The sequence below is a fragment of the Eumetopias jubatus genome, unplaced genomic scaffold (assembly GCF_037043125.1).
Source record: "Eumetopias jubatus isolate StellerSeaLion01/CBP00866 unplaced genomic scaffold, mEumJub1_p1.0 scaffold_5, whole genome shotgun sequence".
Taxonomy (NCBI): Eukaryota; Metazoa; Chordata; class Mammalia; order Carnivora; family Otariidae; genus Eumetopias; species Eumetopias jubatus.
In genome coordinates, this window is record NW_028274811.1 from 28,810,328 (window position 1) to 28,822,397 (window position 12,070).

Here is a 12,070-nt window from a genome sequence, read left to right on the forward strand (position 1 = left end):
GGGAGGTATGTCCCACCCTTGCTGCCCTTGTGGGGACACGCAGGCGTGACCCCTCCCACTCAGATACTACTGTGTCCAGATGGGGTGTACGTGCCCTTCTCGGGCTTTTGGAACAGAGCCGAAAGAGGGAACTTAAGGAAATGTCCTTGGGGGGCTGGAATAGAAACTTCGGTCGTGTCTGTGTATGATCGAGGGAGAGGGAGACAGACACACGGTAGACATATATGGCTCTTCATTTTATGATTTACCAGCCCTTGGATATGAAAGGCTCTCCGTTACTTTCTGGTGCTCTGCATCTTTCCCCCATGCCCTGCCACAAAGTTAAAGACCTGGCTCAAGAGAACAAAGCATCACTCATGTAATGGATTAGCTTTTCCCAGAACAGCAAAACCAAAAATCAGTACCTAATAAAGAATAATAATAGCAAAACTTGTAAGTTCGACGAGACCCTCAGGCATCATTCTTCTATACAAATGGCTTCTATCTCCAAGCGTTTTTTGTTTTAAAAGGCCTCAAATCAGAAATTGACCTTGTATATGAACCTTGGAGGGCAGAGGGTGCACAGAGATAGCCTTGGGTGGACCGACATGCACCCCCGCCCCCAGTTTTGTACAGTTGTCCAACATGCACACTGCGTTCTTCAGATCGGAGTGTACAATGACCAAGGGAGCCTAGTGAGGAAGGAAGAGGAGGTCTGTGTGCAAGGGACACGGGGGAGAAGCATAAGGAGCTCATGGAACTTTGAGTTTCAGTGACCTGAATTTGAGGCCTGGACCCACCGTTGTACCAGCTGTGTGAGTGAGGTAGGTCATTTAGCCTCTCTGAGCCTCTGCTTTCTCATCGGTGAGATGAGGAGAATGACAGGACTTGGGTTGTTAGGCTGTTGTGAAGATGTCTGAGGGGAGAGGCACGAAAGGCCTGTTGAGGAGGGGAACTGTCCTTCAGAAGGCCTTGCCCTTGGGAGGATGAGCATGGAGAGCCGTTGGCAGAGCCGTGAATCCAGTGGCTGGGCCTTCGTTGTGGGCTCTGGGGGTGTTTAACTTGCCCTGTGTAATCGGCTTTGGGCGCCTTGACTCATTTCCATTTTCCCAAATTCATTTAAAAATGCCACTGGGCTCAGAACAAATGCCAGTTTCACTCTGTAATGGAGTCTTAAGTTTCCACTGAGCCATGCGTGGCTGCCCCCGGCCAGATGAGCAGAATTACAGCGAAATCAGCCTGTGTCCATGGACGTCGACTGTGTTATTAGCATCTCTGGAATTGACGAACCCTCTTTCCACGGTCCCCGAGCGAATGAGGTCAGCGAAAGAGAGGTGGGAAAGGTGCCCCCGGGTGGAAACCAGAGACACCCTACCGAAAAGGGAAATGGCGGCATTTCTACCCCCTTTTCTCTGTAGAGTCTTGAGTAAATCCTTCGGCAGCTCTGGGCCTCAGTTTCCTTAATCGGTCAGATGTGATCATTCCTGTGCGGTCTACCCACTGGGCTTTTCGGAAGACCACGTGAATGTACGTAATGAAAAGACGTTTAAAAACATAGACCCTTGTCCAGATGTGTAGCATTGTTATGGGTAGAAGAACAGGGTGTGTGGGTCACTGCTGGCAACACGTGACTTGTCAGATTTTGTAGTTCCATGTTCAGTGTCTGAGATCTGTGAGCGGCTTGGAAAATAGGCCAACCAGGCAAAGTGTTTACCTTTCTAGGAACCCACACTGTGGGTTTTTTACGATTAATTGTACATTCATCCATTTTCTCAAACAGAGCAGGGCAGACAAAATGGTAGATCTTAGAGGCCGAGCACTGCATATACGCCTTATCTGTGTCACCTTATTTAGTCCTCATCACAAACCTAGGACGCATATCTTATTGTTTATTCTGTTTATAGTGAGGATACTGAGGCTCAGGCAAGGGAGACAGTGTGCCCCAAATCATGCAGTTAATAAGAAGTGGGATAGCACGTGAGCCCCCGAAATCTGTGGTCCTCTAGTATCGCCAGTAAGTCAGTTACAAATATTTGATCTTTCCTGTCTCCCTTCTTCCTTCCCTCCTTTCTCCCTTCTTCAATAACCCAGTCAAAACTCATTGGGTGTTGGCTTGTCTGGTGATAAAACTAGACAAAAGTGTCAAAGCAACCATTTAAGAGTTCTAGAAACTCACCAAAATCATACTTTTCTGACAAGAACATAAAATGGTACAGGCAACTTGAAAACCAACATAGATTTTGCAGTTATTTACACTAAAATATCCCCCCAAAAAGTTAAACATAAACTTATTATCCAGCCCAATATCCGCTTTTAAGTATCTGCCCATATAGATCTTCTTCAACTTACAGCGGGTTTATAGCCCAATAATCTCATCATAAGTTGTCAATAAAGTAAGTGGCAAGTGCATTTAATACACCTAACCTACCAAATATCGTAGTCAAGCAGACCGTAAATGTGCTCAGAACACTAATATTAGCTTACAGTTGAGCAAAGTCACGTAACACAAAGTGTTGAACATCTCATGTCACGTTTGGATACTGTGCTGAAAGTGAAAAAACAGGATGGTTCTATGGAGACAGGATGGTTGTAAGTTACTGGTGGTTTATCCTCAAGATTGCATGGCTGACCAGGAGCTGTGGCTCCTCCCCCTGGCCCGCACTGAGAGAGTATCATGACTGCATATTGCTAGCCCAGGAAAAGAGTAAAATACAGAATCTGAAGTGCAGTTTCGAGTGACTGCATATTGCTTTTGCACCATCATAAAGTCGAAAAATTGTAATGTGAACCATCTTAAGTCGGGGACCATCTGTATTGGTTTTCTATTATCGCTGTAACCAATCACTACAAACTAAGTGACTGAAAACTACACGAGTATATTATCTTATGGCTTTGGAGGTTAGAGGTCTAGCAGGGGTCTCACTGGGCTAAAATCAGGGTATCAGCAGGGCTGCATTCCTTCCGGGAGCCTCTCAAGGAGAAACTTCCCAGCTTCTAGAGGCTGCCCACCATCCCTTGATTCATGGCCTCCTTCCTGCATCTTCAAAACTAGTTAACAGTGGGCTGCATCCTTCTTAGAGAGCATCACTCTGACTTCTTCTGCCTCTTCTCCTTTGAAAGGACCCTTGTGACTACACTGGGCCTACCCAGAGAATCCAGGGTCATCTTGCTTTCTTCCACCAGCTGATCAGCACCCTTAGTTCCATCTGCAACCTTAATTTCCCTTTGCTGTGTAACATAACATATTCACAGGTTCTGGGGATTAGGACATGAACTTCATATGAAATAATCCAGGATAATCTCGTTTTCTGAGATTGGCTGATTAGTAAATTGGTCATCTTTGGAAGCCGTTATTCTGCGCTATCACACTACCCACAGTGAAAGAAAATATGTGTCCACACAAAGACTTGCACATGACTATTTGCAGCAGCATTATCCATAATTGTCCCAAACTGGTAGCGGTCCAAATGTCCATCAACTGGTTAATGGATAACAAAGTATGACAAGTCTGTAAAATGGGGTAGGATGCATCAATAAAAAGGGAGTAATGATACATGTTACATCACAGATGAGCTTCAAAAACATGATGCTAAGTGAAATAAACCAGATGCAAAAGATACGTAATTCCCTGTGTATGGAAATTCCAGAAGAGGCAAATTCATGGAGACAGAAAGCAGGTGGGGGGGTTGGTGCCTGGGGCTGGAGAATGGGGCCTGGCTGAAATGGACCCTGGGAAGTTTGTTGGAATGATAGAAGTGTGCTAAAACCAAACTCTGGTGATGGTTACACGGTTGTGTGAATTTACTAAAAAAATTACTGAGTTGTATTCTTTAAGATGGGTTGATTTTATGGTCATTTATAATTCATTAAAGCTCTTTGAAAAAAGAAAGCATTTATGCAGACCCAACAGGGAATGTGACCTGGCAGAGGTTGAAGGCCCCATGAGGAGCATGGCTCAGCGTGGTGGCAGCCTACTGGATTCAAGAATTTGATTATACGCACTGGGACTGAGCAGATAAGTGAATACACTGAGAGTAGAGGAGGCTGGTTTTCCCACTGTTAGAGGAGGGAGTTACAGAGAAGGAAAGGGGAAAGTGAGGATGAATACAGTTATGTTGGCCTGTCATTGGAGGTATTTGCGTAAACTTGTGGTTTCCGATATAGATAAATGTAGAGATTAGCGTATATGTAAATATTACATATACATATGCCTGTATATCTACACATACAAATATTGATGAGCTCTTTCCACTAGGAGGGCCTAGCAACCAGGACAAATGGCACACCTGGTTGCTCAGGTAATGGTTTCTAATACCATAATCCACTAACGGGGACTAGGAATCCTTGGAGAAATGGCTGACTCCAGGGCCAGGGCAGGAAAAGTATACGACATGCTAGAAATATGTTCTGCCAGAAAGTCAGGACATGGTTACAGAACGATGGGGGCACGTTCTCAGAACCTGGAAGCCATCTTGAAGGGGCTCCCACTGGTGCAACCTGGGACATTGGAGCATCAGAATATATCATGATAGTAGTAATGGTTGAAAACCCACGAGACGGCCACCCACGAGTCCACACTGGTATAAACGATGGCGTGTGGGAGAAGAGAAAGCTCCACATCACGGTAGAACGCCAACTGACCAATATAGGAGTAACGGGGTTGGGAAAATCTCCATTCAGCAGTCATTGTAATAATAATAATTCAAGCAAAACTAATTAATTAAAATGGTTTCAAATTAAAAATTAAAACAATATACCTGCATGTGATGACATGCCAGGCCTTGTTCTTTGCTATAATTCAGAACAGACTGAGATGGGAGGCACTGTTTGTTTCTGCCCTGAATGGTCACAGGCTCCTTTTTTCCAAGTTTCTTTTCATCTGTGTGATGCTGTGCTTTTTGTGTCTTCGCTGTTGGTGGGTAGCTGTCCCCTTTCTGCTCCTGCCAGTGTGTCACTTGCAGGTCTCCTGATTGTCGTGTGCAGTCTGCGCTGGCTGGGATGCCACAGAAACAAGCGTGTCAGGGGCTGCGTCCCTGGCGCTGCACGACTTGCCATGTAGGGGCGGGGTCTGGGCTTTCACGAGTGGAGGTTGGGACGTCTCTTTTGTCTGCTCAGATTCCCTGTGGCCTCTTTCCCGGCTCCGAAAATAGTCTGAAAAGGTGAGATTGAGAGTTGGCTCTCAGTTGCCACCACCTTTGGTTTGGGGGAGATACCTGGTCTCTTTGCTTCTAGCAGCGTCGGTTGACAGGTCAGCGTGAGAATGAGCGTCCCCTGCTCAACACTGCAGCCCAGAGGTTGCCGAATGTTAGCAGACTAGCCAACGCCACCTGCAGACTGATGTGTCCATTGACAGCCGCTTGTAGGTGAAGGGTGACTTCAGGGGTGCCTTCCAGGAAAACACCAGTCGATGATTCTTCGTTGTTACAAGCTGAGTAATGGTCTGTCACACCTCCAGGCCCAGACCGTTTTGCCATTTCTTCGCTTGCCAGTCCACACATTCCACAACACTCTTTGTTTGCATGTTGGCTGGGCCCCTGTGAGCCCCAAAGCTGTGTCTCTCCTTCCTTCTCGGGGCCTGGGAGAGAGGTGGTTGGGAGAGCAGATCCCCAAGACAGCTGTCATCTCTGCAGACCACAGTGCCGGGGGCACCTTTGGGCTTGGGGATTTGGGCAGGACAGATGGCCTTGGGCTCTGGGAAGCTGTCCCAGGAAGTTCAGTTTACCACACACAAATGGACGTTCATCATCCTGGAGCTGGAAATTCGGTTTCTGGACTCATTTTTATGTGCTATTTATGTTGGCCACTGTCCTTGGAACAACCTTGGCCAGCCGAGGGTTGAGGGAAATTATGCCTTGTCCACTTGGAGAGGATCATTCAAAAAGGGATGGGTTGGCTGGCCAGGGACTTTTTTGATAGGGTCTGGCATGCCCCTGCTTGTCAGGCCTTGGTTCCGATTTGGGCTGAGTGCTCTCTTGGGAATGGTAGCAGGGGTATTCCCTGCCATAAGAGGCCCCACAAGTCTGCTTGCATCATGCAGAAGGCACTTTTTTTCCCAAGGAACAACCCTCATGAGCCAAGGAGGGTCTGCCTATGTGGCCTATGCATCAGAGCCTTTGCAAGGCTCTCCTTGCTTCTTCCAGGTCACATGGATTTGAGAAGCACCTGCTCTCTGTGTACACCCCTATACCAGGCCCAGGCACATTCAGCCCTGTGTGATAGAAACCACAGGCTGGGAGGTAGTGCTCTGCCAAGAGAATGAGACAGTGTATGCGGACGTTTCCCCTTTCCCTTTTGGAGCCCACTGTCTTTATCTGTCATTGAGGGGGCCAGATCAGAGGCCCTTGAGGTTTTCCTGCAGATGGTATAATACCTGCAAGGACAGCTGCCTGTCAATTCTCCTCGGTAAAGGGTATAAGTATTTGTTGCCATATGGAGACCCCTTGGCATGGAGCTCATACGGGGCGCTGGCGACATATAAGATCTTTCCTTTGTCTTTGGAGTTAATGCAGTTTCCCTGTAATATGTCTCTGTGCAAATTTTTTTAAATCCTACTTGGGATGTACTGGGCTGCCTAAAGCTGAGGCTTAACACCTTTTTACCGATTCTGGAAAAGTGTCTGTCAGTATTTCTTTTATTTAGGAAGTCTCATGAGCTATATCATAAATAAAGTTTCCCTTTCTTCCATTTAGTTTTTCAGGGAAATACTTAAGCCAGAAACATGTACATTTCGCTCATAGATTTGAGCGTTGGCTCTGGTGGCCCCACTCCATGCTAAGGGTCAGGTTCACATCTGGTCCACGTGGTACTTGTCTCAGGACCCAAGCGGAGGGGGCAGCAAGTACCTGGGCGGATTCTCAGGCACATGAGAGGCCAAGACAGACTACATACAGCAGCACATCTAACCTCGGCCTATGTCACGTCTACTCAGATTCCGCTGGCCAACGGACATGCCGTGGCCCGGCCCCAAAGAGCGGGTGGAAAGTCCACTTCACTCAAGGAGGGGGTTGAGAAGAGATGATTATCGGCTGAACACTAATACCCTCTACCACAGACTGTCCTCCTAGGCACAGATACTCACTTGAAGACTCCAACAAAAGGCACTTCCTCATTCCCCAAGACAGTGCCCAGGTTTCATCCAGCCATCACAACAAGCTCAGGATCTTGTAACCGACATCATTTCTCTTGGTCCAGAGGCCTGTGAGCTGAAGGGACAAGTATTTGCACTCCCCACCCCTCAGAAATTCCCCTACACAATATGCAGTTCTTCGAAGAGCAGGGACAAAGTAACCACAATTATCATTCAGCTATTACTGAAAAGTGGAAGAACGGGAGGCCCCAAGCAGTGGTCCAGGGTCGTCTTGCTCCTGGGAAAACGCCCTGAGATCCCCCTCTCATGGGGTTAGGCAGTGTCCCTGGATGAGGCCCTCATTCCACTCTCTCGGTGCACCGGCCGGGTCCGCAGCAAAAATACCTGCTGCTATAGCTCCAAAAAAATATATATTTTTTCCTCGGGGGTCTGCAGGTCTTCTGTTCTGCTCCAGGCTGTGGGCCAGGTTCAGGTGGTTGTACTCAGGGGTCCCCAGGTTGAAGGGCAGCTGCTGTCTAGGGCATGCTTCTCTCGTGGTGTGTCCCAGAGTGGGAGCCCCGCTAATCATTCTTTAAGCATTTCTCTCATGTCTCTGCTCCCCGGCCCATTCTATCTCTGGGCCACTTTGTGAGTTCTTTCTTTACATCTTTTCCAGTTCATTAATTCTGGTGCCAGCTGTATTTATTTATTAGGTCTCTGATTTCTGATTTCATTTTCCGTTTCTAGAAATTCTAGTTGATCGTTTTTCAAGTATGCCTGGTCAGTTTTGAAATTCTCTTTTTCCATTGGGTTTAAGCTTATAGGCCTTATTTCATATTTCATATGTGTAGACTGGCCCTTGGGGGTCAATTTTGCTGCCCTTCCTGCTGACTCTCACTCACAGTGGCTTCTTTCCTTGGATATTTGGTCATTTTTCATGGCGAGCTCATATTTAGCCGATTGTCATCTGCAAAATTCCTGAGGGCCTGGGCTGAGCAGGCGTGCTTTCCGAGAGATTGTGTGAATGCTCATTCGTGGTGTCCAGGGATGCCATCCGCCTGAAATCACTTGAAATCTACCTGTCTGCTTGGAGTTCCCCAGACCAAGGAGCTGTTGTAAGTTCACCCGAGTGAAGGCAGGCTTGAGTCACGTGCTCCCATGGGACACTCCCTGGGTATTTCTCCCTCAGAACCGAGGCTGGACACGGCCATGTATCCTGGTGGGCTCCTTTTCCAGTGAGTGGACTGGAGGAGGTATAACGTCCAAAGTTCTAGGTCCGGGCAGAGGTTCTAGTTTAGACCTCCCCTGTTTTGTGGGCCAAAGGTTTTTTTCTGCTTCTGGGATTAGCTGATGCCCCCAGGGCATCTGTGCTTTCAGGACTCACATGGTGTGGGCATCTTCAGTGTGAACTTTTAGCCCTGTAGATTTCCCACACCTGTTTCCCCGCCCGCCCGCCTGCCCTCCCTCCCTTCCTTCTTTTCACCTTTGATTAGTCTTTGCATTTAAATTTCTGTTTATTGTGTCTTACCCAGCATATCTGGATGTTTATGGTGGGAGGCTGGCCTACCGCGTTGCCAGGAGCTGGAGGCCTCCCTCTCTAGTATATTTATCGCAGTCCTCCCTGAGCACACAGCACACCCTGTTTTTTTGAGGCCTTGGAGGGCTCAGCCCTGGACTCAGCCCAGGGGCCATCCAGGGCAAAGACAAGACCCAATTTCCCTGTATGAGGTTCTTGTCAGAGAGAGGACAGGGCACACAGACACAAGGAGGTAAAGAGGAAATGATCACCATGCATTTATTGAGCACCAACTATGTGCCAGATCCCGTGTCAGTGCCATGTCTGTCTCCTCATGGCATCTTATTTGATCATCACGTGAATATTTTGAAAGGCTCAGAAATGTCAAGCGAGATACTCAAGGTCTCACCTCAAGCCCTGTAGACTGGGCTGAGAAGCCAGGTCTACCCCCTTCTCTCTGTCCTGTGCTTCTTCAGAAGACAAGGTACAGGTGGGCCCGACTGTCTGGGGCAGGTGCATGGGGCGCTGTGTGACCCTTCAGGAACCACTCTGTATACCTTGTGGGTCGGAGCGTGTGTGTCGAACCTGGTGGTGGGCATCAGTGAGTGGGGGCTTAGAGTGGATTTCCCCTTCCCTTTTCGTGATGGTTGTAGAAGTTCCAAAGGAATAGACAAGTAAATGTCTTAAATGGGGTGTGGGGATACTGTACTATATGCGAGGGCAGGGGGCTGTGGTGTGGTTGGGGCCAGAGGGGCTGTCAAGCCTCAGTATTTGAAGCCTGTATCTGGAGCCCCTGGTGACCCAAGCATGGACGCTTTGGGTTGAGAGACAGGTGCGTATGTGTGGATGGGGACTTGGCTGTGAGGCCATGCTCCAGACTCTTCACAGATCTAGCTGCCATGTTGCTGGGTCGCTCCCAAACATTACCTGCCAGGACTCGCTGGAACCAGGACCCCTGGTTAGTTGTGTTTTTAATGAAGAGTCATTCCCAAGGATGGCAACAGCTTCAGCATATAAGTCCAAACTTAAATCTTCTCTCCCAACCCAGTGGTGTTTGCTTACACCTATTCCAGTGAGAAAGTCCCGTTTCCCGTCTTCTCCCTGGCACGGCCCCCAGCCTCCGTGCAGCCACTGAGAGGTAAGGCTCTACCAGATGCTGGGGGCAGGGCAGAAAGAAGCTGCTCCTCAGGGCACATGGGGGCCCGGTGCTGTGCCCCACCACTGTCCCAGTCAGCGGGGACAAGAGCCTGTCATGCAGGGAAGTGTTCCAGGACAGCTCAGCTGCCCCACGCAGAGCCTGGAGCTGACCATCAGTTCAAAAAGGCTTTCTGGCCCAGCTGCCTGCAAGCTGGGACCGCTGGGCAGCGTTCTGGAATGGGAAGGGATCGCCAGGGCAAGGTGGGGAGCAGAACGGTTAAGAAAGTGGACACTGGAGTCAGACAGACCTGGATTCAGGTCCTGGTTCTGTCACTAGCTTGTGACCTCGGGCACGTTCCTTAACTTCTCAAAGCCTCAGTTTCCCCACCCGTGAGAATGTGAGTAACAACAGTGCCCGCTTCTGTGTTGCTGCCAAGGGCCTTCCACGCAGGCCCTGACACATGGTGAGCAGCCAGGAAATGCCCCCTGTGGTTGTCATTGCCGTTCATGTTGAAGGGACCCCGGAGTCCTTGGCACTGGGTGGTGTTGGCTCTGGTCTGAGTGGCAAGAGGAAAGCCTAGATGAAAGAGCCCAGGCATTTAGAGTTTTGGTGTAGAAACTGAGTGGCCAGTGTTGGTGTGGTTGTGGCCCTCCAGCTCTGGGAGGAGGCCACCTGTCGGCCCAGGGGGGTGACCTGGTGGTTGAAGAGGAATGACCCCTCCCTCAGAGCTCTCTCTGGAAACCAGGCAAGTGAAACCCGTGCTCCCCACTCAGATGGGCCGGTGTGCCCCGTCTTGCCTGGTGAGTCCCTCCTGGGAGGTCAGGGAGGCTGCCATTAGGCACCCATGCCTCAACGTGATTTGGGTTTGCAGTCCACCGCTCTTCAGCCGCGTTTCTCTCTGGGTTTCCTGCCTCTTCCCTTGCTACTGGCTGGCACTTGAGATGTTCGCCTTCACGAGTTTGCATTTCCTTCAGGGTTATGTCTAGTAGCACGTAAGGAGCAAAAAGAAAGGAGGATAATCATGACCGACAGGGAATGGTGCCCCTTCTTTCCTACAGAGTCACGACTGTGAGCTTTGTGACAACTCTTTCTCTCCCTTTGGTTGCTTTCGTCAGTAATTTCTGGCTCTGTGTCTGTGCTCCGGAGAGCGGAAGCTCCCAGAAAGGTGAGCGCCAGCCAAGAGACGGGTGCCGTGTGCCGTCAGAGAACCTCAGGGGGATCTCACTCCACGTTCATGACTGTATAGAAAGCCACAATGGCCATGGGATCTGTGAGCTTTTTTCAGAAATGGCTTTGGCATCCTCAGGGAGCAAGCGCTAAACCACCACCCCTTACGGAAGTGAGCCTACAACTGGCAACGGGCTTTGTTGAGCGGAACTGTCAGGTTGTGGGGATGGAGAGGGGGTGAGGGTAGAAGTGGACAGCTTTGGGGTTTTGCTTTATTTAAGGCCTCCGGAATCTTCCATGAACATCTTCTTTGCCCATAGAGGGCCTCCTCCCAGGACCTGGTGGATCCACACATCCCTGGACATTTTAACAACCTAGGAAAACAAATCAGCTCTCTATCCAAAGAGGGATTGAGCACAGACAATTACGACGGGATTGAGGCATGTCAAGGCTGTTACAAAGGAGGCTGAGGCAAAGACAAGAAGGCGGAGAGACGGAGACAGTGCTGCTTAATTCTCAGCACTGACACGGGACTGGTCACTGGCTCTGGAGCAGACCCTCTGCACCCAGACCTCAGTTCCTCTATCTGCTACCGGGACATTGCTACGGGTCCATCCACTTCTGACTTGTAGCATTCATTGATTCCACGCTTGAACATTGCTCCAGGCCCATGCTCTGCATGACTTCACACTGAGGAGTTCTCGATCCATTCAGAAACAAAGAGAAACTATTTTGTGAATGATTGAAAAAAATTCTCTTAGAAAGCAAGAATTCCCTAAGGGTTGGTTAGCAGAGAGTCCTCAGAATTCGCAGAGAGATACCAATCATCCCGATAATTCCGGACCAGGATGTGGCAGAGAGATGCCACCTCTTTGAAGGGGATGCCAGGCCGCCTTGGCTCCTGCCTACAATCCCTCCCCACCCCACCCCTCCCTGAGTGCACAGCCAGAGGGCTCCTGTCTGCCTGGCCTCCGTGGGCCGGGATGCAGCAGGGGCTGAGAAGGAGCTCTTGAGAAGGAGCCACAATTAATAACTGCCCCTGCACTGAGGGGCAGCAGATAATAAATTGGCCCCATGCACTGAACCAATTCCCTGCAGCCCTGGAAACATTGCAGTCCACCCCCTCTCTGCCATCACTAACTGAAACGAAGAAACAACACTCAACCATGATGCTGAAATTAAAATAATTGCTTTGTAGATTTGC